Source organism: Pollachius pollachius (genome assembly GCF_949987615.1).
Source record: "Pollachius pollachius genome assembly, chromosome: 13".
NCBI classification, from domain to species: domain Eukaryota; kingdom Metazoa; phylum Chordata; class Actinopteri; order Gadiformes; family Gadidae; genus Pollachius; species Pollachius pollachius.
The window spans coordinates 7,167,139-7,190,822 of record NC_136946.1 but is presented as its reverse complement, the minus strand read 5'-3'; positions in this window follow the sequence as shown (position 1 = coordinate 7,190,822).

The window sequence follows — 23,684 nt, the reverse complement described above, 5'->3', positions numbered from 1 at the left end:
GGTTTGTTTTGATTGATGAAGTCATTTCAAATATGAATTTGAATACGAACATTCATGTGAATGTGTCTGTCAACACCTTTCGCCTGCGTAGATCAAGCGTCTGTTTGCCTATTTTTCTTCTGTTTTTTTTTGTTTAAGACATTTACAAAACGGCAGTTTTCACCGTTGGAGAATCCATATGTATGTCATGCATTGCATTGTACATGTATATATAAAGTACAATCATTTCAGGTGTGAATGTTCACGTAGGTAGATAATGATTTTAACGAACCATAAGGCTAATTCACATTATTAAATATATAAAGAAGAATTTAATTTAATGTGTGCGTCAGTTATCATTTAGCCTTCACAGAGTCCAAAAAAGTTACCATGGCGACAGATGTCAAGCACGTGTTTGATATCGTGTTGGGAGTCAACCAGAGGAGTGTTTAAGGGGACGAAGGAAGTGGAGGAGGAGGAAGAAGAGAGGGAGGGAGAGGAGGAGGAGGAGGAAGAAGAGAGGGAGGGGGAGGGAGAGGAGGGGTTGAAGCGCCTAAGACGCTGTCCGCTTATCGGGGACCTGTCATCTGTGGTGCAACTGGAACCGGCCATTTTATTCCCCTTGTACACACAGTGGTCGTACACCTCCCGCACCCCCTCCTCCTCCCTATATCCTTTACATCAGCCCCCCCCCATCCCCCCAGTATTGATCATGTACAGCCATTATTTTGCCTTTCACGCGTCTCTATCCCCCGGTGACCGTGGGGATGGCCACAGCTCTGTCGCCGTCCTGGCGGCTGCCCCATGCCCTCCCCTGGCTGGGAAACCATCATCATCGTCATCATCATCATCACCATCACCACCATCATCATCATCAGACCGTTAGCCACACGTCCCTCCCTCCCTCGCTCAGACACACCTACCGTCTCTATCTCTGTCTCTTTCTGTTCATTTATTCTCTCTCTCTCGCCCTCCTCTATTCATCTCTCTCTTTCTCTCGCTCTCTCTCTCTCGCCCGCTCTCTCCTCTCTCTCCTCTCTCTCTCATCTCTATTCATTTTTCAGTCTCCTCTATTCCTCCCTCCCTTCTTTAAGGGGACTCGGTCCTTCTCATCCCAAGCCGAGCCAGGTGGTGGGTGACACTTGTTTCGTTTCATATTATTTTATTTCTCTTCTGGTATTTCTTTACTTTCTTTTTTCAAATGACCTTAAGGCTTGTCATAGATACGACCATTCAATGCAGATGATGGCTCACACACTCACACAAACTCACGTACACATTCAAATACACAAATACAAACACACACACACACACACACGCACAGTCAATAAAACTAGACCAATATAGAGTATAATCGATTCTTGACTTCTAGTCCACTGCTTCTTTCTTGCCAAGCGTTACCCACACACACACACACACACACACACACACACACACACACACACACACACACACACACGTGCATGCATCTACATCCCGCCTCTTGCTGCTTGCACTCTTGTTTTATTTCACCCCCTGTGCAAATCTCTCTCTGTGTGTCTCTCTCTCTCTCTCTCTCTCTCTCTCTCTCTCTCTCTCTCTCTCTCTCTCTCTCTCTCTCTCTCTCTCTCTCTCTCTCTCTCACCCCATTCCTCTTTCTCCTGTCACCTCTCCTCTCCCTCAGTCCGCTCAGCGGCCATACCTCCTCTCCCCCCTCACTCCTCCCCTCTTCCTGTATCTATCCATCTCTCTCGCCCCCCTCCTCTCTATCTATTTATCTATCCCTCCGCTCTCCTCTTCTATCTATCTTCCTTTGTCTCTCGCAATCAATCAATCTCCCTCTTTCTCCCTCTCCCCCATCTCTCTCTGCCTTTGTTTTCCTCTCCCCCTGTCTCTCCCTCCCCCTTCTATCTATCTATCTATCTATCTATCTATCTATCTATCTCTTCTTCCTTATCTCTCCTTTCTGTTCTCTATACATGTATTCATATATTTCTCTCTCTCTCTTACTTTCCATCTTCATCCATCCCTCCCATTTTTATCTTCTCCAATATGTCTTTCTCTCCTCATCCTCTCCCTTCCTCCCTTTGCCTTTCTCCCACTTGTTTTCCTCCCTCCTCTCTCTCTGTCTCTCCCTACATGTCTCTGTCTGTCCCTCCCTCCCTCCCCTCCCTCCCTCCCTCCCTCCCTCTCTGTCTCTCCATGTCTCTGTCTCCCCTCTCTGTCTCTCTTACTCTCTTTCTCTACATGTTTCTCTCTCCCCTCCCTCTCTCCCCCCATCTCCCTCTCCCCCTCCCTCCCCTCCTTCCCTCCCTCTCTGTCTCTCCATGTCTCTGTCTCCCCTCTCTGTCTCTCTTACTCTCTTTCTCTACATGTTTCTCTCTCCCCTCCCTCTCTCCCCCATCTCCCTCCCTCCCTCCCATCTCTCTCCCCCCCTGTCTCTCCACGTCTCCCTGCCGTCTCGGCGGACGGTCCCCGGCTGCCTGGCGGTGTCAGGTGCTGCTGGTGTCAGGTGCTGGTGTCCCGGTGGCGGGGCCTGGTGGCCGTGCGGCCCGGGCCCCGCGAAGGGCCGCGGCGTGTCGGGGGCGATCATGTCGGCGTGGGCGAGGCGGACGGGAGAGGCAGCGCCGGCGCCGCACCGCGGGTCACCTCTCAACGCCAATTAGTGTCGGAGCGGAGCGCCCCGGCCGCCTGTCGGCAACGCTTATTGTGAGGATCAGCGGCAATCAGTCTCCACTCCCACCCCCCTCCTGTCCCCCCGTCGCCCTCCTCCCCCATCCCAATACCCATCCCTCTCCTCTCTCCTCTGTCCTCTCCTCTCCCCTCTCTCCTCTCCCTCGCCTCCCCTCTCTTCTCTCTCCTACCTCATTCCCATCCCTCTCCCCTCTCCTCTCCTTTCTCCTCTCTCCTCTCTCTTTCTCCTCTCGCTCCCCCATCCCTCTCCTCTCTCCTCCCCTCTCCCATCTCCTCTCTCTCTCTCCCTTCTCTCTGACACTCGCCCCCTCTCGCTCTGTTTAACCCCACCTTTCTTGGTGGTAATGAGTGTGTGTGTGTGTGTGTGTGTGTGTGTGTGTGTGTGTCTGTGTGTGTGTGTGTGTGTCTCTCTGTTACCCTCTCTTTTAGTTTGTCCCTGATGTGCTTTTGCAGGACTATAGCTGATGGTATTTGTCTGGCAGGATGATGCTCCAGAGTTGGACTCCCCCTCTCTCTCTTTCTCTCTCTCTCTCTCTCTCTCTCTCTCTCTCTCTCTCTCTCTCTCTCTCTCTCTCTCTCTTTCTCACTCTCTCTCTCTTTGCGCACCCCTCACCTCCACCCATCCCTTGCTTCACATATTCTCTACCTCTGTCCAACAAGTCGTAGAAAGCGGTTATAAACTCTCGTTAGAACACTACTGAGACCATCAAAGGTATAAGTGGGAATATTGCATTTCTTAAGATTGTGACTGGGTTCATTGCTGAAAGCAAAAATTGAATGTAGATGAATTAAAACACCATGAAACGGAGGTCAGCACTTGAAAATGTTAGGTGGACTCCCAAAGACTCAAGAGACAGCCTTGGCAGGACCACGAGAACATGAGTCTAGTTTATTGTGGCTCACCTCAGATATATTAAACCTGTCTTGACTTCAGAGGTAGATATGGAAGCCTCCTTTAAGTATTGATTTTGATTGAATGTGTCTGTGCCTGTGTTATCCGTGCAGCTGTGTCCGTGTGTGTGTCTGTGGGCGTGTTTTCGTGTGTTTGGGCTGCCACCATCGCCTGCGGGTGATTTGGGGGAGGAGCTACGCTCGGCGGCGGAGACAGAGGTGTTTGGTGACGGTATGTCGTTGTGTCAGGACCAATAGAATGGCAGCACTGGGGGAGGGGAGGGGGGGAGGCTCCCATAATGAGCTCCTCATATGCAACATGTCACGCAGACCTCAGACCTCCTTTACTCACAACACGGCAACGGGGCGAGCCTCAAACCGCAGCTTTTCCCTCTGAATGTTCACTGATAGATTAGTATTGAAGTTAATTGCATTTCACGCTGAAATTATGCGCTAATCTGGGACAAGGGCGCCGCTGATAACATGTTTATTGTGTAGTTGTTTAGAGTGCGTGTGGGGCGTGGGCTGTGTCTGTCTGTGTATTATCATGCTTGCATGAGGCCATGGCAGGTTTTCCACTGTAGTTGTGTACGTATTTAATCAGGAGGATCACTAACCAGTAGACTGGTTGTGGGACGTCTGTTTCCAGGGGGCTGCTAAGTCTGACTATTGTGTTAATTTATGTCTACAATACACACAGTAGTTTGACAGTCCAACTCTTACTTTGAAATTTCACCTCATTTCTCCCAGCTGTGGGGCAAGTCAATCACTGGCCTTGTCTTCTTCACAACTGTCCCATTAACATTCTGTGGATATGCATATGTTAACGCATAGGTTGACAGAACCACGCGTACTTTGAAATTTCACCTTGTCTCCCACAGCTGTCGGGGAAAGCTCATCTTTGCCGCTGTTACATTAACGTTCTATAGATACGCACGTGTTTACAGAGAAAAAACAATAACTTCGCTGATAAGATTAAGCCGAACTCAGGCCAAGAAAACGAAAGCACTCAGTGGTTAGAATTAAGCAGGTCGATGGGCCTGGTTAATAAGTTATTGAATAATAACGTTATTGAAGCTAAGTGTGCTCCATAGAGTCGGTGCAGAGAATCCGAACTAAAACGATTTCAATTGAGACTTTTAAGACGTAACATAAGATGAAGCCTCCTTTCTGATTCATCCACAGTGCCCCCCTCCCCTCGCTTTGAGGGATTCGGGACTAGCGTGACGACTCTCTGAGGATGTTTACGTTCTACGTAGAGAGAGATGCACGGCTTGAGACTCCCGGGCGTGGAGTCGCACACTAACCCTGAATTCTAAGGACCGAATTAGCAGTAAAAGGCAAACGGCGTTCACTGCTTTTAATGCGACATAAAATGAGGAAATAAAAGGCGTGAATGTTGTGTGTGAGGTTGCGTGTGACGACGGGGCGATGGGGGTGTACGAGGTCCGCGAGACCACAGGCGAGCGAGCCATCATCCCGCAGACTGTCCTCGGGAAAAACATACAAACATTCCCTGAGATGCCCCCCCTTCGCATATCGCCAGCCAGTCAGTGCCCACATTCCTACACACACACACACACACACACACACACACACACACACACACACACACACGTAAACATAGCTGAGGGGAAAAGAGAAAAATTAAGTAAAAAATGAAAGGGGGGGGGGGGGGGGGGGCAGGCTCATTTGCATATGGTGCCTCATTAGCATAAAGCTAAGGACAGCAGAGAGAGCATCTTCAGCGGCCGTGATGAATAGCTGCCGTGGTACAAAGTAGCCTCAAAGTAGGCTCCCTCTCACCCTTATTTGCATCGCGCCTTATTTATATATTTACCGGCTCCCTTAATGGCCGACACTTACGGTTGTTCGCTTGGCCCCCAGCCCCCCTCCACCCTCCTCTCTGCGGGCGCAGCCCTTGATTTAAATGGGGTAGTTTGGGTGGTGTGAGAGTGGCTGTCATTGAGAATGTAAAGAAGAGAGAGGGAGAGATGAAGGCAGAGCGAGGCAGCCGAGAGGACCAGATGAACTGAGGTGCTCAGAGTATAATATGTGCAGAATTGATTAATTGGCCAAAGTTTTAATGGTTAGCCAATGGGGGTTTCTTTGTGTTGGTGTGTGTATGTATGTGTGGTTGTGCGTGTGTGTGTGTTTTTGTGTGTGTGTGTGTGTGTGCATTTATCCTCGCACGTGCACACGTGCATTCAGCTATTCGGTGAATGCTAATGCTTGCCTTAATTTAAACCTTGAGTATACCCTGCGTGCTAAAAGTGCCTAGTCTAGAACTGCATGGTGGGAATGTACCTCACAGTATATTTATTAAGACAGGCATACATTCTGATTCACTTTACACGGCACAAAAGCCGCTCATCTATCACACACACAGGAGACCCAACGCCAATCATTCCTCATGTACACATTTCGGCATTCCGAATCTGAAATTAGAATTGCCTCCAAACACTGAAATAGTTTGGGAATTCCATTTCGGAATTCAGAACCTTCCACAACATCCCGGCCTTCCGGACGTGATCGCCACGTGTGCATATCGACGCAGAACGGCCATCCTCAGTGCACGTGTCGTTGTTTGGGATCGCCGTGGCGCCCGGGTTCGCCGCGTGATGATGTCGCCTCCCTGGCTGCAATCAGCGGCTCCAGAGCCGTCCACCTCGCTCCTCCCCGCCACTGCCACTCATTCAGGGGGAGCTAATAAGGCTGAAAGCCCCTTGGAAAATAATATTCCTATGAAAACACAGTAATTACATTCCAGCGTCTCGCTCGGCAGTGATAATTAAATGTGATTGAGTGTTATTCACCTGGTAGCAATTATAGGAGTCTTTAATTATCACCTTGAGATCCTTAAGTCTTAACTTGGCGTCTTCGCCGGTTAACTTTCTTTCACAGACGCAGTAAATGCCGCGCGGAGACACAGGGATTGAACTTGATTGTGTGTGTGTGCGCGTGTGTGTGGGTGAAGAGATCTTAAAGAGTGTCGAGCCGCCTTCCCCCCCCCACACATACGTTATCTCACACACACACACACACACACACACACACACACACACACTCCCTGATACACTCGCGCACACGCACTCTTTCTCTCATAGATTTTGAATCACGTGCACGCGTCCTCTAAAGGTTCTATTTTTTGGGTTTACCTATCGAAATTAATAAATGAAACCTTAAACGGTAAACAGCCTAAATAAATCATGGCTATATCCCCTCCACCTCCACGGCCCAATCTTACCAACGTTTCCTTCTTTCGTTTTAATACGATTATTTTTGTATTTATTTTGTTTTTCTTAAAAGCCGCCACACACACACACACACACACACACACACACACACACACACACACACACACACACACACACACACGGGAAGTCTGCTCCGAGTCCCGGGCCTCACACCGAGGGAGGGGGGTGAGGGGTGGAGGGGAGAGAGGGGGGAGGACGGGGGTAGGGGGGCCTCCTGAACGGCTGTTTCATCTCGTCACCCGGGGCCTGACGAGATCCGACCGGCCCGATCCGGTTCCCGAGCGGAGCGCTGCACCTCGGAGGCTCGCCGTCGCTCTCCATAAGCTAATGTAGCGCGCCGCCGCCGCGTGTCAGGCACCGTGCGCGTGCTGACAATGAGTGTGTGTGTGTGTGTGTGTGTGTGTGAGAGAGTGTGTCCATCAGTGTCTTTGTGTGTGTGAGTGTGTGTGTCTCTGTGTTTACAAGTTTGTGTCCATGTGTGTGTCTGTGTGTCTGTCTTTTTGCGTGTGTGTTTGTGTTTCTTTGTGTGTTTGAGTGTCTGCGTGTATGTGTCTATCTGTATGAGTGTGTTTGTGTGTTTGATTGTGTGTGTGTCTATGAGGTTGTGTGCGTGTCTGAGTGTGAGGGTTTGAGTGAGTATCTGTGTGTGTGTGTGTGTGTGTGTGTGTGTGTGTGTGTGTGTGTGTGTGTGTGTGTGTGTGTGTGTGTGTGTGTGTGTGTGTGTGTGTGTGTGTGAGTAAGCTGGAGGGGGGGCTGCTGTCTTTGTTTGTAAAACCGAAATGAGGGAAACCAAACAAAAGTAATCAGATGTAAAAATCGCACACGTGTACGTATGACTCAGTCCCTCTCAGAGGGGAGACTGGCAGTGAGGCTGGAGAAGTATTCATAGGTGTACTCTCCATTTGTTCCACCTCTTCATTGTGAAGGTGGGACACAGGCTTTGGTACTAGCTGATCACATACGCGTATGGGGAAGTCGAGCGTTACCTGCTTTTGCTGCTTTTAAAAACGACACTCAATGATGGTCTTAATTGGGGTTGGAAAGGTATGATCTCTAACCTGAACATTGACTTGAGAAAGGTTCTTTAGGAAACGAGTGAATACAGAGTAAAATCTCAGATTTTGATTTGATTCAGTGCACTTTGACATCGCTCACACTATCAAAAATAATGTTCTTTAGAGCTGAATGGGCCACAGCCACATGAGGACTGTATCGACTCAGTATTGGACGATAGAAAACTGATAAAACAGTAACAGCAAAGATAAATCTTCAATACTTTTATATTCAGAATGTGCCAGAGGCTATTTCAATTTTCAAACTGAAACAGTCTGTTATATTTGATAACCCTAGCCTTTCTATCCCAATATAATCTCCTGCTGGTCAGGGGACAGTCTTATATTCCACAACTAGAATATTTATTCGGCCGACCCGACTATAAACACACCAAAAACAAGTTTGCACCCATCGTATATCTCCTTCATAATCAGCAACGTGGCAACTTTTGTGTTTTACACAATATCTCCCCGATTTCCGAAACCGCAACAGTCCCAGTGGGTAGTGCGAATTGTAATCGGGGTATCGCCCTTGGCTCACCCTAAATGGTACCAAGAGCCCTAGGGTCCGTTTAAGCCTTGCCTTCAACACTGCAGTGCTTTAAATCTCAAACTGCAGGTCTTTTGCTACTGATTTATGCTTTATTTTGAGAGAGAGAGAGAGAGAGAGAGAGAGAGAGAGAGGTGAAGTGGCCAATGAGCTCACAAGGCTGCACTTTAATTTTGACTCCAGATTTATTTGATTTCTCCCGAAGTTTAGCTAAGCGGGCTAATGAGAAGCCCAGCACTCCTGAATGATTTAGTAGCGGGTGGAAACCCACGCCGAGGAGGGAAAGGCCAAAGACAAATTTGCTTTTTCTTCTTTAATTGGAACAAGGAGAGGAGAAGAAATGGTGTAGACGAAAGTTCGTCGATAAGAAATAACAATTAGGAGGAAAGTTGTCCCGTGCCGGCCATGCATCATATTTGTTTAATAATGGAAGAAAAAAAAACGCAAAGGGGAATAGCGTTCCGTCTTCGGAGGGCGGTCTGCGTGAAAGTACCGCTTCGTAAACAAACCCAACCAACTTCTGGGGGAAATGCTTGAGTGTGATGAAAACACGGAACTTGTGTGCTTAGTTCCACCAAAGGGAAACATGGCGATGGTTAAGGCTCTTGTTTATCCTCTCATCACGAAGAAACATCTTCATGTAGTGTATCCATACAGAGGCAACCTCAGAGCAATTCCCTTCGCTCTAGTTGGATTGTATATATAATGCAAGTGAAAAACGCTTATGCTGCATATCACTATCTGTGCTGTAGAAAGTAAAGTCTTTCATACGGGCTCAATGGACTAACTTTCACGCAGCCCTCGTCATCAACAGTTTCCCGTTTTCGTTCGCATCCAAACAAGCGGCATTGGCCTAAATGTCAGCAGACTGACGGACAGCCAATGATTACATAAAGGGCAGAGAAAAAGGTCTGCCCCTGTAAATAATTAATAAATCCTTAAATAATCTATATAATTAATGCTATAATACGTAATATAATATGCATACATTGGTTGTCATATATATATATATATATAACAACCACAAGCTTCTTGACGAAAGAAACCGCCAACTTAACGTTTGCAAACTTGCCAACTTATATTGTTTTTTCCCATTGCCGCAAATACATTTCCAATAAGTTATTTTAAGGCCGATTTATGAAAACATTTCAAACAAGCTTCATTAACACCGGATAACCAACCGCCCCCTCCAGGATAACGGCCGAGTTGGCCTGTTCTCCGAACACATTTTGATTGTAAGTGGATCCGCTGTTCTCGCAAACATGACCTCCGACCCCTTTACAAGTGTGAGCGCACAGAGGTGCAGCCTCATGTTTATTCAGCGGGCGTAATAGCCCCCGGGAACAAATCGCTCTCCTTCGTCTCCCCCCCACCCCCCCCCCCCCCCCCCTTGGAGAGACTGGTAGCCTGAAGCACCCTAAGGTGCCTGGTTAAACAGGAGGAGGGAGGGGGCTCTGATATGCACTCTCTCAGCCTCCTCCTCCTTCTCCTCCTCCCATCTACCGTCTCCTCCACCACACAGGTGGACTGTCATTTAAACAAGACCATCAGCTCAAGATTCTACCATTAGCATGTAAAAGGAATTTAGCTAATGCTTTGCTAATCTGCATCCTTCTCATCATCGTACTTCACTGGGATTGGCTGCTGAGTGAGTTCAGAAGTGTGTGTGTTAGTGTGCAGGTGTGTGTTTGTGTGTGTATAAAAGTCTGTGTGTGTCTGTGTGGGCTGGCAGGTGTGTGTGTGTGTGTGTGTGTGTGTGGTAAGCCCCGGCGTTGTGTTTTCGCTCAGGTCTACTTAAGTGTGGCCGCAGTTGTCAGCGCTAATACGACGTTGTATTCAATCATCCTGACAGCCTCCAGGGGCAGGGGGGGGCCGTGTGAGTGACAGCTTTTAAGAAGCAGTCAAACCTGGGGGGCTAAACTGACGGAGAACGATTCCCTTTTTTTTTCTCCTCCGTTTTTCTTTTCCTACCCCCCCCCCCCCCCCCCCCCCCCCCCCCCCCCCGCCCCCACGGTCTATCGTAAGATCTCCCCGACAGACGGGTGTTCGCTTCTGAAAGTTAGACAGCAGCGCCGTCTGGTCCGGTAAAGCGCGCTGACAGTGATCAACAAAGAAGTGTCTCACTTTTGGGAAAAAAAAAACAAAAGAGAGAAAGAAAGTAAAAGTGGTCTCAGAGATCAACTGCTGAGATGTTGTGTGTACGGTGTTTTGTCTCTCCCGTCAAACTGTTCCTCATGCGTCTGTGTCTGTGTGTGTGTGTGTGTGCGTGTGTGTCTTTGTGTATTTCAGTGTCGGTTGTAAAGCGGTCGGTGTAAGTGATGTTTCCCTGAGTGCCGGGGCTCGCCGCGAAGCTCTCTGAGCGATATTGACATGTTGTCAAGGCAACGGCTCTCTCTGAGGACGACATGGGTTTTTGACGGGACTGAGCTGCGATCGTGATGTTTCTCTTTTTTTCTCTCTCTTTTTCTCTCACTCACCGCTGTTGGGTAATTTCAGGCTGTCTGCGAGACATGATTTGTTGCCCCTATTTTTAGTGTAAAACTCCAGCAAAGTCAGTCAAGAGTTGTGCAGCAAAACACCTGCCGCGATGCTCCTCAGAGATCGGCGCTGTCTGAAACACCACCCGTCGCCATAGCTCTTGATCGGGGTTCCACGTGATCATCGCGGCTCTTCGATTAAACATGGAGAGAATAGTACGTAGTTTATTTAGGAAGTGGTCGGTTTGTCTTAATATCTCCCTGTGTGGATATTGAGTGGGTCACTAGTAGGTGCTACCCGCCTTCAGTGGTCCTTAAGCACTGCCATCTTTTGCTCAAAGCAAGAAATAGTTCCTTCATGTATGAGGAGCTTCTAAAGGGGTTGTCCTGGCGATAGAGTTGTGGATGATGACCGCAGGACGAGGCTGTAGCTCGACCCGCACTCACCTGTGGGTCCACAAGGTTGTTTGAATGTCAAGTGAACTACTGTATTTCCTAACACGTGAAGAGGGAAAGACGCCCGATTTTAGATTTCGATCGAGGTTTGATTCCCGACTGTTTGCCTATGCTACATGTCATTCCCTCTCCTCTTCAACCTGCGTCCCTGTCCCTCTTCATCATCCGGTCCATAAATGCACAAAAAACTCACGCTAACTAAATATGATGATATGATATGAATCCGATGTACAGTAATTTCGATTTTTCTTAAGATAAGGCCGTGGATTCCTAGTCAGAAGTCGAGACTTTCAGGGAGGCATTCCCAGTGAAATATCAGCGTTTTCCGGGAGGCTCTGAGTTTTCTTGGCTGCGGGCGCCGGCGAGCCGTGTGCGCGGTGGGAGTCCTGCAAGGTCGATCGGTCGAGGTCATCACGGCGCCGCGTGGCACACCGCCCCCCTGCCCCCCCGCCGCTCCACGCCGGCTGGGCACCTCGTGGGTCCGTGCACCCCCACCCACCCCGCCCACCAACCCACCTACCCCATCAACCCCCCCCCCCCCCCCCCCCCCCCCCCCCCCCCCCCTCCCGCAACACACGAGGCCAGACCGGTTCAGAGGACAGGCTCCTGGGTGTTGACCATAAAAAGAACATCAAGCCAATGAGCCACAAAGAATAGAGAGATGATATGGAGAGGGGGGAGAGAGGGCGAGAGACACTGAGGACAGGGGAGGGAGAGCCAAAGGGAGGGGGAGGAAAGATTGGCTGAAAGGGAGAAAACAGGATGAGGTAAAATAAAAAAGGGAGCAATAAGGCAGAGAGGGGAAGAGATGGACAACCAGAGAGGGAGAGGGGTGGAGGGAGGGATGGAGAGAGAGGGAGAGGGAGACGATTCAATATGAGAGAGAGAGAGAGTTGAAGAGACAGGGAGAGAGGATGCAAAAGTGAGAGAGGATGTGAAACTGAGAGAGAGAGAACAGGAGAGGTACCCAGACAGCCAGCGAGAGAGGGGGAGAGAAGTAGGGGGGAGAGGGAGAGTGAGAGAGATTGCCTGCTCTGGGCCAAATGGGAGCTGGGCTGCTCCAGCTGTGCCCATAAAAACAGCAGGTGGATGCCATCATTAGGTCTGGCAGATGAAGCGCCAACTCCAGAGTCCCAGCTCCCATGATGCCTCACTCTGGGTGCGCTGCGCTCGTCCACTCTGCCACGCTCGATGGCTCGGCGCCTTTCCCCGGCGCGCCCAGACTGTGGAAACCACGATGGCGTGGACGGTTAGGTCCAAAGGAAATGAACGATTATCTCCGTCCGATTGAACCCCGGGGACTCCCGGGAGGTTTGGCTTGATTTGATTTCTTACAAACTGCAAATATTTGGTGGTTTGGGGTTGAAGTGGGGGACCCCCTTGAAAGGTGCTCTTTATGAACCTGATGCAGTTTTTTTAAGCACACTTCATGGAGTGTTTTATTGTCAAATAAGGTCAGTGGTCGTTCTGTGCAGGGACGTACTTATGACAAGGCAAGCGCGTCGATGTGGTTAAAAACATAGGCCCTATAATACTGATATGGATGTATTGAAAGAGTTAGATATATGTATTCAAAAATGACATGGACCTAGCCTTATGAGGACCGATCCTTCGGAGGACCTTTCCTTAGGGGACATAGCCTTAAGAGGACCTTGCCTTTGAGAACCTACCCTATGAGGACCTAGCTTTAGGAGGACCTACCCTACGAGGACCTACCCTACGAGGACCTAGCCTTATGAGAACCTACCCTACGAGGACCTAGCTTTAGGAGGACCTAGCCTTATAAAGACCTGGCCTTATGAAGACCTAGCCTCATGAAGACCTTGACTTGTGCAGACCTTGACTTATGAAGACCCAGCCTTACATGGACACCTTCCGTCTCCTCCCGCCCCTATGCCTGTGCTAATAGTTTTGACACGCTGGCCTCTCCTCTTATCCGCCACATTTTATTTTTCCCCCGCTGATGAGCAGACATACGTGCCAACGCTTTGATTAGCAGTGTCTTATCACAGATCACTAATTAAAATCCACAAGCTTTTTCCGTTACAACCTGCCATCTTTTTTTTGCGTGTGTGTGTGACGGGTGCCGGTGTGATTTGCATACGCACAAAGTCCTCCCTGTATGCTAATCACGCCCACAGTGCCTCTTGGCTTTTTCAGTAATTAAGTTCATAAAGGACAGTTGTAATACATGATTAACTGAAATGTTTCCAAGATGGTGGACCCCCCCCCCCCTCCCCTCTGTAGACGTTCCTGGGGTGACGCTGGGAGAGGGGGTGAGCCGGGGTTTCAGAGTAGTACTGTCTGGGAGTGCTCCTGAAAGAGCTGTCATCAGGGCGATGAAACGCTGATAGCAGATGAGAGCTGCCATGGCGATGCCCTGCAGGTTTCCTCAGGGCTGAATAAATGTCTGCGGCTGCCTCGTGCCTTTTTTTGGGCAAGGCACCTTTCTTTGTCCTGATTGGTCCATACAATGTTTTCTTTTTTTTGCCTGTCAACCGACGATGTGTTTATTTGAAACCTTTGTCATCTTTTTTTTTTTTTTTGCCCTGCCACTCGTAGATTGTTTCATTTGAAACACGGTGCCCCTGTCATTTTAACCGTTTTCTTTTGTTGTAAGAATCAAACTTGCTGTCGTTCTCTCTTCTTCTTCTGTGGAACCTTTGTCTCTCTCGGCTACAGCCACCTCTCCAACACAAACAAATATGGGCATGGTTGAAACGATGCACTCAAACCAACGGCCCTTTTAACAAGGCAGCCACTAGGACCCTGGGGATGAAGCTGCTCCACTTGCGAAAATTGTCGCCAATTTGGCAAAACTGTGTTGGTTATATATAGTGGCGGTTTACAACCGTAATCAATTTTGAAAAGTGAACCAAGCCAAGAGACGACCAACCAATCAATTTTAATTTGTCTAAAAACTCCCTTGTTATTGTCCTCAAAGAAAAATAAAATACAAATACAGCTGAACTCAATATCCCATAAACCCCGACCATTTTGAAGGTAATTTTCAAAGATTGGCTGCTGCGCTACGTTTAACAATACACACTGATGGAAGGGTTTCAACAACAAAATGATGCATAAATAGCTTTTACCTCTCCAGAAAAACGCCATCACGCTTCAGAGAGGCGGGCATGCAGCCCTTCCAAATGGACGTTGTCATAAACCAACAACATTTAGTGTGTTTTGAAGAAGTGGATTCCATCAGGTGCCCTTGGCCCCTCCTCTCGATCCTCTGATCTGGGCTCGGGTTGTTGATTGCTTCTGTCTTCTAGGCCTTTCTCTCTGATGGGTCTTTGACTGCAGCACAGGCTAATATTCCCTCTGTGGTCTCAGTACCAAGCAAAGCACTCTTTGTGTGTGTGTGTGTGTGTGTGTGTGTGTGTGTGTGTGTGCTTGAGCCTGCGTGTGTGTGTCTGTGCACGCATGCGCACGTGAAATCGTGTCATGGGCTGATTTTCCTTTTTAAATAGCCAACAACGCTGATGCGCTTTAAATGCCTCATCAAGGCAACAGGGCTGTCCAAGTCGCTTACAAGTTAACCAAATACACACTGACAATGAAATTAATAATGCATATTGTTTTCCCCGCGCCTCAGCTGGATGAGTTGACTGATGTATGCAAAGATGGTAATTTATTGAAAGTAAAATTCGTGTAATTGTGCGGCGGAACTTGATGAAGCAAAAGGAGATGTCAGCATGATGTCCGTCATTATCGGAGCAAAAGAAATCATTAAAGAGCGGGGGGAGGAAAAAACAAACAAAAAAAATAACAAATCTAACATCAAAGGACAGCGCAGAACAAACAATTTATTTTATGGATGTGTTTCATTTGGAGCAAAGTTCAAAAACGGGCGGTTATGGTAAATATGTCAGGCTTGTTGTTGTTGTTCTGGGTATCTGATGGGTTTGGTTCGCAGTCCGATGGGACTTCCAGACACTCACTCCTCTCATATCAAAGCAGTCAGGGTCGATTTAATGGGAGGATGAGGAGGACCAAGAGCTTAAATGTGTTGGTCGCCGTCAGGACTTTCCAGCAAGGAGCTCAACTGGTCGGATCCCAAAGGCCTTAAAATGGTAAAATAGTTGTTCCTCGATAACTCTTGCAATGCAATGATGTTGATGCTGCCAAAGTGAGCCGATCCAAAAACTTGTAGCTGCACTCTGGATGGCAAAGTTACAAACTTATCACAAGCCTTTTTTTTTTTCAAGGTGCTTCAGTTAAAAATGCAGATGATGCCTGTTGGAAATATACTGTGTCAAAAATGTTTTCATATTTCCCAAGCAGCTTGGATTCCACGGACCTTGTCAGCCTGTTATATTCAATTGAGTGTTAGGTGAGGAAAAAGCTTTCGGTAGGTTTCAGCGAAATCTGATTTGACTGGTTCAGTGGAAATTGTGCATTCACACCTATTTACTTCTTCTGGTCCTTGTGCCTCGGTTTGGTCCATTTACCTCGATAAATTGGACAAATCGGTGGTGGGCCAAACGGCTTGACTAAGATTGCTTAAAGCTGTCGATCCAGGAACGTTACCAAACAAACTGAAGCATGGTGTGTTTATTGTGGGATCTCAAACGCACCAAACACAGGATGCAACATCTCTCAAAACCCATCGCTACAAGGATCTGATCTCGAAATTGCAATCGACTTTCTGTTCTCGTATCTGCGGTTAATATCGGTTGGAAAAAAAACAGCTGTTGAGGGGAGTCGGTGAAGGGTGAGGAAGCAGATCTTTCGCTGTTTGCACATGCTAGGTGTGTGTATCTTTTCAATCTTCCCAACACTAACTCAGCGGCAGTGGGCAGGCTGAAGTGGAATAAATAGTCCCCATGATGCACCGTCGGTGCAGGGCAAGCACAGCCCATGCGTGGACGGCTGTCGCATTAATCCTCTGCATTTTTAGAAGAGCCAATCACTGTCCAGAGATGGCGGGGGGGTCGACAGCTCAAGGCCTGTGACCCCCAGCCTGGCCCTGAGACCTCCAGGACAGTGATCCGGATCAAATGGCGTATGACAGCTAAAGAGCCGTTTGTGGTTCTCGGCGTTGCTGGTCATTTCCCTTCCTACAAACGTTTCGTCCTCTCCCTAACGTCAGGGTAATTAACAGTAGCTGAACCACTGAGGGTGATTCTCTCCATATCTATTATGAATGTTGTGCGTTGACACGGTGGCGCAGTGCCACGGTGCTGTGGCTCAGAGCAGCGTAGCGGGAAGTACAGAGAGGTTAACACAGGAGGGAGAAGGGTCCAGGTGAGCACCGCTTGACTCCTTGGACTGTGGTTTTCTTCTTGTTCTCCCTTGACTTGTATCAGGGTTTTGAGCATGGCGCATGCATATGTGTAAACTAATTGACAAGTGTTTAAGAGCTCGAACACGTGCAATCTAACGCACACACACATACGCATACACATACACACACACACACACACACGCACACACGTCAAGTCCTTCTCACTACAACTTGATTTCTATCTGAGACGCTGGTACCTGTCAGTCTGGCGGAGTGGTGAACCGGAGATGGGATTTGTGAACATACTCACTGGCAGGCTGTGAACCAAATCCTTATCTCTGGGAACGGACCAATCAGAGGAGCCTTGGCTGTTTTCCTTATACTGTATATACACACACACGCACGCACGCACGCCTAAAATGTCCCGGTTCTGAGCGAGGCCGTCGGTTCTTATATGACAGTTGATGTTGAATATTAATAAAGTACACCATATGTTCCGAAACAAAATGTTATCCATGCATTATTAAATGTGATTCGTAGTGTCAGCCGTTAATTAATGCTTGTTAAAACACAATAAAAGAACGAGAACTTGAGCGAGAAGAAAGGAGATGTGGATTTGTTCCAGTGTTTAATGAGATGAGAGGGAATACATTATTGCTATTATTGTCAGCAAGCGGCTTTTATTATTTTGTGGGCTATTAGTCAGAAGTGCGGCTGTCGATTTGACAAAAGTCGCGCTGTAAACAGTTGGAATATTTCAATAGCTTACACTTTACAACACGCCCTTGTTTGATCAAATACCCTAAAGAACATGTTTCATGCATACTCTGTCTCCTATAACGGAGAAGACGCTCTTAAATGAGATTTCGGTCTGAAACGACGTTCATATTTCCAGCTATTTTCAAAGACATTACAAGCTCACATTAACAGCACCCCCCCTCCCCCCATGACATCTTCTCACGTCATGAATCTCACGATTATATGATTATATGGGTATCACCTGCTTAGCGTCCCTAACCAGTGTTTCGCCCAACTAATTCTATTTGGGGGTCATAGAATAACACAAGGGCGGCTCCAAACTACAATAGGGGATCAGGGGGGTCTAGGGGAATCATATTTTATTTTTGGGGGGGGGGGGGGGGGGGGGGGGGCATGTCCCACACCAGGCCTCCTCATTAGACCTGTCCCTGTCTTCAACCGTTCCCGCTCTGCTCTGATGTACGTGTGCGTCGATATTGAGTAGATCCGTGTGCTCGGGAATCAATGTTCAGATGACCTGCGACGTGTGTTTGTCTGTGGGCCGCCGTGCAGGACAGGGGAATGACAGGCGAAGGAAACTAAGACGGAGGGAGGCTGACTGGGATGCTGCCGCTCCGCTGCGCACCGCGCTCTGACTCTGTTTGGCTGCCGGTGACAGCGTCTCACTTTCAACAGCAATTGATCGCCCTCAAAATGTTTCAAACGTGTGTGTGTGTGTGTGTGTGCGTGTGCGTCATTGTGTGTTTCTGTGTGTGTGCTTGCGTGTGTATATAAAAGAGGAATGATGGGTGTGATGGGTATAAGGGTATTCTCTCTCTCTCTCTCTCTCTCTCTCTCTGTGCGTCTGTTGGTGTGTTAATTTGATCTGAAACCGCTGAACACGGTGTCATGGTTTTTTCCCTGACAGGCCTTGAGAGGAAGTTTATCTCATCATTAATTAAGCGCCATACTTCCCCACATGCAGCCTGCGCTTAATTAGAAGGAGGGGGTCACCGGGGAGGGTTTATTAACCGGAACAGATTTGTTAAAGGAAGAACGGCGGGCGAGAGAGGTGCACCTAGAGAGAGAAAGGAGAGCGGAAGAGAGAGACGGGAGACAGACGGAGGGAGAAATCTGGACAGGGAGATAGACGTAGAGAGAGACAGAGGTGGTGGAGAGACACCGAGCGACGTGGAGAAACAGGGAGAGAGTAGAGAGAGGGAGGAGAGAGACAGAGAGAGAAAGAGGAGGAGAGATGTGGAGAGAGACATGCGTAGAGAGAGAGAGAGAGAGAGGAGAGGTAGATGGATGGAGACCCAGAGACAGAAGGAGGGGCAGGAAGAGATGAAGAGAGAGAGAGTCGGGGAGAGACACGAGATGGAGACACTGATACACATGAAGAGAGAGAGAGAGTGGGAGAGACAGATACACATGTTGAAAGGGAGAGAGACAGGGAGGGAGAGAGGGAGAGAGAGATGAGTAGAGGCTCGAGATGTGGAGAGAGGGACAGAGAGATACAAATGGAGAGAGAGAGAGAGCAGAAGGCCCCTGGGTTCCCTGGGCCCTGACATGCCTCTGTGCGGGTGATTGATAACTGCACCGGTCACGGCCAGCGTCAAACTGGGAGGGGATGAAGGAGCAACTGGGGGAATGAAGGGAGACCAAGGCGGGGGAGGGCGGCAGAGGAGGAGGAGGAGGAGGTGCTGTCAGGGATAGTTCCGGGAGGAAGGAGGAGGAGTTAGGTGGGGGCGGAGGTGGTGGTTGCGGCGGTGGAGGGAGCAGAGGGAGGAAATGATTGGAGACATATGCTAGCTCTCAAGCAAGATGGAGTATGACAGAGAGGAGGGAGAGGAGGGGCAAAGAGGAGGGTGAGATATGAAAACAGAGAGGGGGAGATGAGAGAGAGGCAGAGTGGGAGAGGGAGGGAGCGAGAGACACAGAGTGAAAGGGATGTGTGGTGATTAGATTGATGGTAGCACTCGGCCATGTCAGACTTTTTTTTTTTCACACCCCTCCTCCCAAACACACACCCACTAACACATACACATACACACCCACTAACATACACACACACAAATATGCACACACACGCACACAGACTTCTATTGACCTGGTAATTTCAAGAATGGTGAGATATACATGAATAGAGAGATCTCTGTAGGTTCTGCGTGCGTGTGTGTGTGTGTGTGTGTGTGCATGCGTTTTGTGTGTGTTAACATGAATCCCAGACAAAATGCAGATCTGCTTGTCCGCAGTATATCACAATCTTAAAGTGTATCAAAGGCTAGACAGTGTATGTGTGCGCGTGTGTGTGTGTGTGTGTGTGTGTGTGTGTGTGTGTGTGTGTGTGTGTGCGTGCGTGCCTTTGTGTGTGTGTATGTGTGTGTGTGCGCATTCAGCAGGAAGAGCCAAGTGCTCGACAGTGTCAAATTGGCGGGGTGACGCTGTTTCCCATCTCCATAATTCCTCAGGACAGAATGGGTTTGGCGGTGGCGTTAAAACAACAGATGTTTTGCTCGCGTGTGACACCCGAGTTGTCAGAAAATCCCCAATGGCGGCGCGCGTGTTTGCCGCTGACCCAGCACAAGTCGTGGCAAACGAGGAACAGCAGGAAGACAGAGAGAGGGGACCGTCAGGCACGACAGGCTCCGGGCCCCAGTCAACGAAGTCCCCTCAAGGAAGCCTTAAGAGCCAAGATCCAACATGGCGTTCGTCGACGACGACGTTCAACCCGACGTTGAGATCGCTTTTTATAAAGAGTGTTGACCCCAGATCCAAAATGGCCTTTGTCTGTCGAGGACAGTCACAAGATTGAAATCCCCTCAGACCTAGGATACAAAATGGTGTGATGGTATTTTTTAAATTGTTTTTCTGCATTCCTTCACTTGGAAAAAAATGGCATCAGTACAGCACAGAGGGGGGAAATGAGTATCGTTATCTTATTTAATTCTTAAACTAAAGGCAGTGCAATTAAAGTGGTAGCAATGTCACAAATGATCCCGGCTAGATTTCACACTTGGTGAGTATTTATCTCAACAAAGCTACAAAGGAAAGACGGAAGTTAGGGATGAGGCTCAAATTGCAGATTGCTCTCTAAAACCATGTCTGTTGAAAATCAGACTATCCAAGGGTATACCGAGCAGAGGAAATACAGAATTACACTGTAATACCCTAGATTCTCTGGCATGCATATTAGATGCTTTGTTTTTTTTTTCCTCCCAGTGTAAGAAACTGCTAGCGTGAATGTTTAGTGGTTATTTTTTTTTCCTTTCTTCCTCGTAATGTAAGAACTTCCTAACAGAAAGTGAGAAGTGCTGAGTTTACTTTTAATCGCTCGACGCATTTAGGCTCTATTTGAATTTTTTTCTTTGCAGATTAAGCCGTGCCCTGGGTGATTGTCTTATAAAGCAGAACGGTTTGGTTGCAATGGTTAGCTTGTTTACTACTCCTTCTTTTAACCTTATTATTAGATATTCCAGGGAAAAAAACGTATACCCTTGAGTTTTAAAAGACACCATTCGTCTTTGCTGGCAACGAAAACTTCTGAAAACTATTAAATCTTGAGTGGACTCTGGGAAAAGTGGGGGCAAATGTTGCGGCATTGATTGACAGCGCAGACTTCGCCTTAATAGAACATAATTGGGGCTATTTTGAAGGGTCCTGAAAAAAATGACCAAATAATAACACATGACTTGACTTTAGCCTTGTTTTCTCAAATAATTGTGCAGAAAGCGTCTGGCACACCATTAGTTCCATTTTCACATTAGAATAATAAGCCTTTTGAACTAATAAACTCGCTCAAATGCTAGCGTGTGGGTGGTGATGAGGCCGCTGATGAGGAGCAACGCGGTATGGCGCGCAGGAGAAGGAACTTAAGAGGGGACGGCACTTTGACGACGGGGAGAAAAACAATATTTATGTTAATGAATAAAGGCGTGAATTCTATTGACGCCGTCAGTGTCAACAGAGAGTGGAGGAATCGTGTTATGGCGCTAGTCTGCTGGTCTTTATGTTTTCTTCTTACAGTATATATGTGTATGGTCTGGTTGATAATCCACTTTTTGTTTTCAATGTGTGATTATGTTCATTTAAAATCATGCCTAGAGGGATCATTGTTACTTTGATTGCATTTTTTTTCCTTCTCCCTTATGAGAGATTGCGCCAATTTTACATTTGAAATTAAAGGCTAAATTAAAAATTGTCGTTGCCAAGTTATTGCCGTACATAAAACTTTGATTAGGCCAACATTAGCCACATTAGCGCTTAATGACCATGACCCTTGCGATCAGTGTCAACAATTTAATGTACTACGTCATAAGAAGTAATGAATAATTAAGCGCTCGGGATAATAACTAAACATTCCCAGAGCTCACTTTTAGGGCTGTTTTTCGAGGTTTACTTCCATGGGAGTTGTGGTTTTAGGGGCGTTCATGGACATATTTTTCTTAGATCGACAAAAACCTGTAAGTTACAAGTTAGTAATCAGTTTAGTTGGAGTTGGAATTGGGGCGCAAGATAATGATTTCATCGACCCAATCAACCATCAGCCCATCCATTCATTATTTTGTCGTAAAATGAAAACTGTACTTTCGATTTATTATTATTAGATTATTATTATTTTATAAATATACTATCCGTGGAAATGTGCCTTATGTGCAAATATTCATATAAACATAACTATTACTATTTAATAATTTAGATGCAGTTCTTTCCTTTTCAGATACAGGTCGTAAAGGAGCAGGTAGGGGCTAGGGCATCTTGCCCAAGGATGCCTACAGATTATGCTGTAGACTTCGGTGAATCGAAGACAGCCCCTTTCGGTATAGAGCTGAACCACTGCACTATCCTGCCCCCACAGTACGCACACCCTATACGCAGGCAGATGCTTTCATCTCAAGCTCTATCTCTCTCATGGTCAGCTCGGCGACTTACTGGAAAATAACATGTTATTTGAACTACTTTACAAACGGAGGTCATTCGCCTGAAAGCCAATGGAATGGTTGGGTTACACCCACAAACCTTACACACAGTAGTGCCTGATGGAGGTGGGGGAAATTCCTTTACTGTCCACCCTGTCAGACACAATTGAGGATAACAGTAAGCATATGCAAAAAAACCTTAACCTACACCCATGTAATTGCACACACACACACACACACACACACACACACACACACACACACACGTAAACGCACGCACACACACACACACACACACACACACACACATGCACACACACACACACCCCAAGCATGCACACGGAACACAAGCTACCTATATAACCTCTATCGCTATGGAAACGGGTAAATGAAATCATCCACTCCAAGGTGGGTGGGTAATTGTCAGATGCACCATGCAGTCGGCAACCAGCGTGTGTTTGTGTGTGGGTCTGTGTCACTGTGTGTGTGTGTGTGTGTGTGTGTGTGTGTGTGTGCGGGAAGGCAAACGCAGAGACCTGTTTGAGCCACACACACACACACACACACACACACACACACACACACACACACACACACACACACACACACACACACACACACACACACACACACACACACACACACCTGCCCAGTGCGAGCCTTCATTAATGCATTTTTCATTCGAGTGCTAATGCCCTTTAGTAATAATTTGGATTTAGAGCGTGAAAGGTTTGGACGTCTCGGAACGTGCTGCCCAGGATATATCTTGGTGTAGGGGTGTTAAAACTTTCCCCTCACTCCACTGTCTTCATGGGCCCCACAGAGCACGCATCAATCGGGGGAGTTATGGCGGTAGCAATAACCAAGCTACATTTATCACTGCACGCGCGCAGAGATTTACAAGCTAATGATGCTAAAGAACGTGATGAGTCGTTTGTGCCTCAGGTACTGTTAAATTCAATAAACATCCCGGCCATTTTCATAAAACCACTTTATGGCAGTCTTGCGGCATATACAGCATCCCCCCACCCCGAACGCCTACATCAGTCTCTGCCTCTTTTGCAAGGAAAAGCGTTGGCGAAGGCTTAGAGTCATCTTGTAGATTGTGTTTTTTGTGGGCTTATTTGGGAGGATATTTATTACCTTTTTTTTCCTTTCAAGAAGGGACATTTCCTTCTTGTTACGGTGACAACAGTGCCAATATATTCTATTCCACGTTGTCAGCAAAATATTTTGTATTATTTGATAAGCGTGCATAAGCTTGTTAACATAAAAAATAGAGAGTGTACTCTTTGGTGATTAGTTGGTGTATGAGTTGCAGTTAGCCTTGCCTTAAAGGCTCTGTATGTCGTTAATATGCAAATAAGATGAATGAGACCTTTGTGTATCGGTTTCTTGGTGTATCTACAATATGAATTTTTTTATTATTATGAACTGTGTGTGTGTGCGTGCGTGTTTGTGT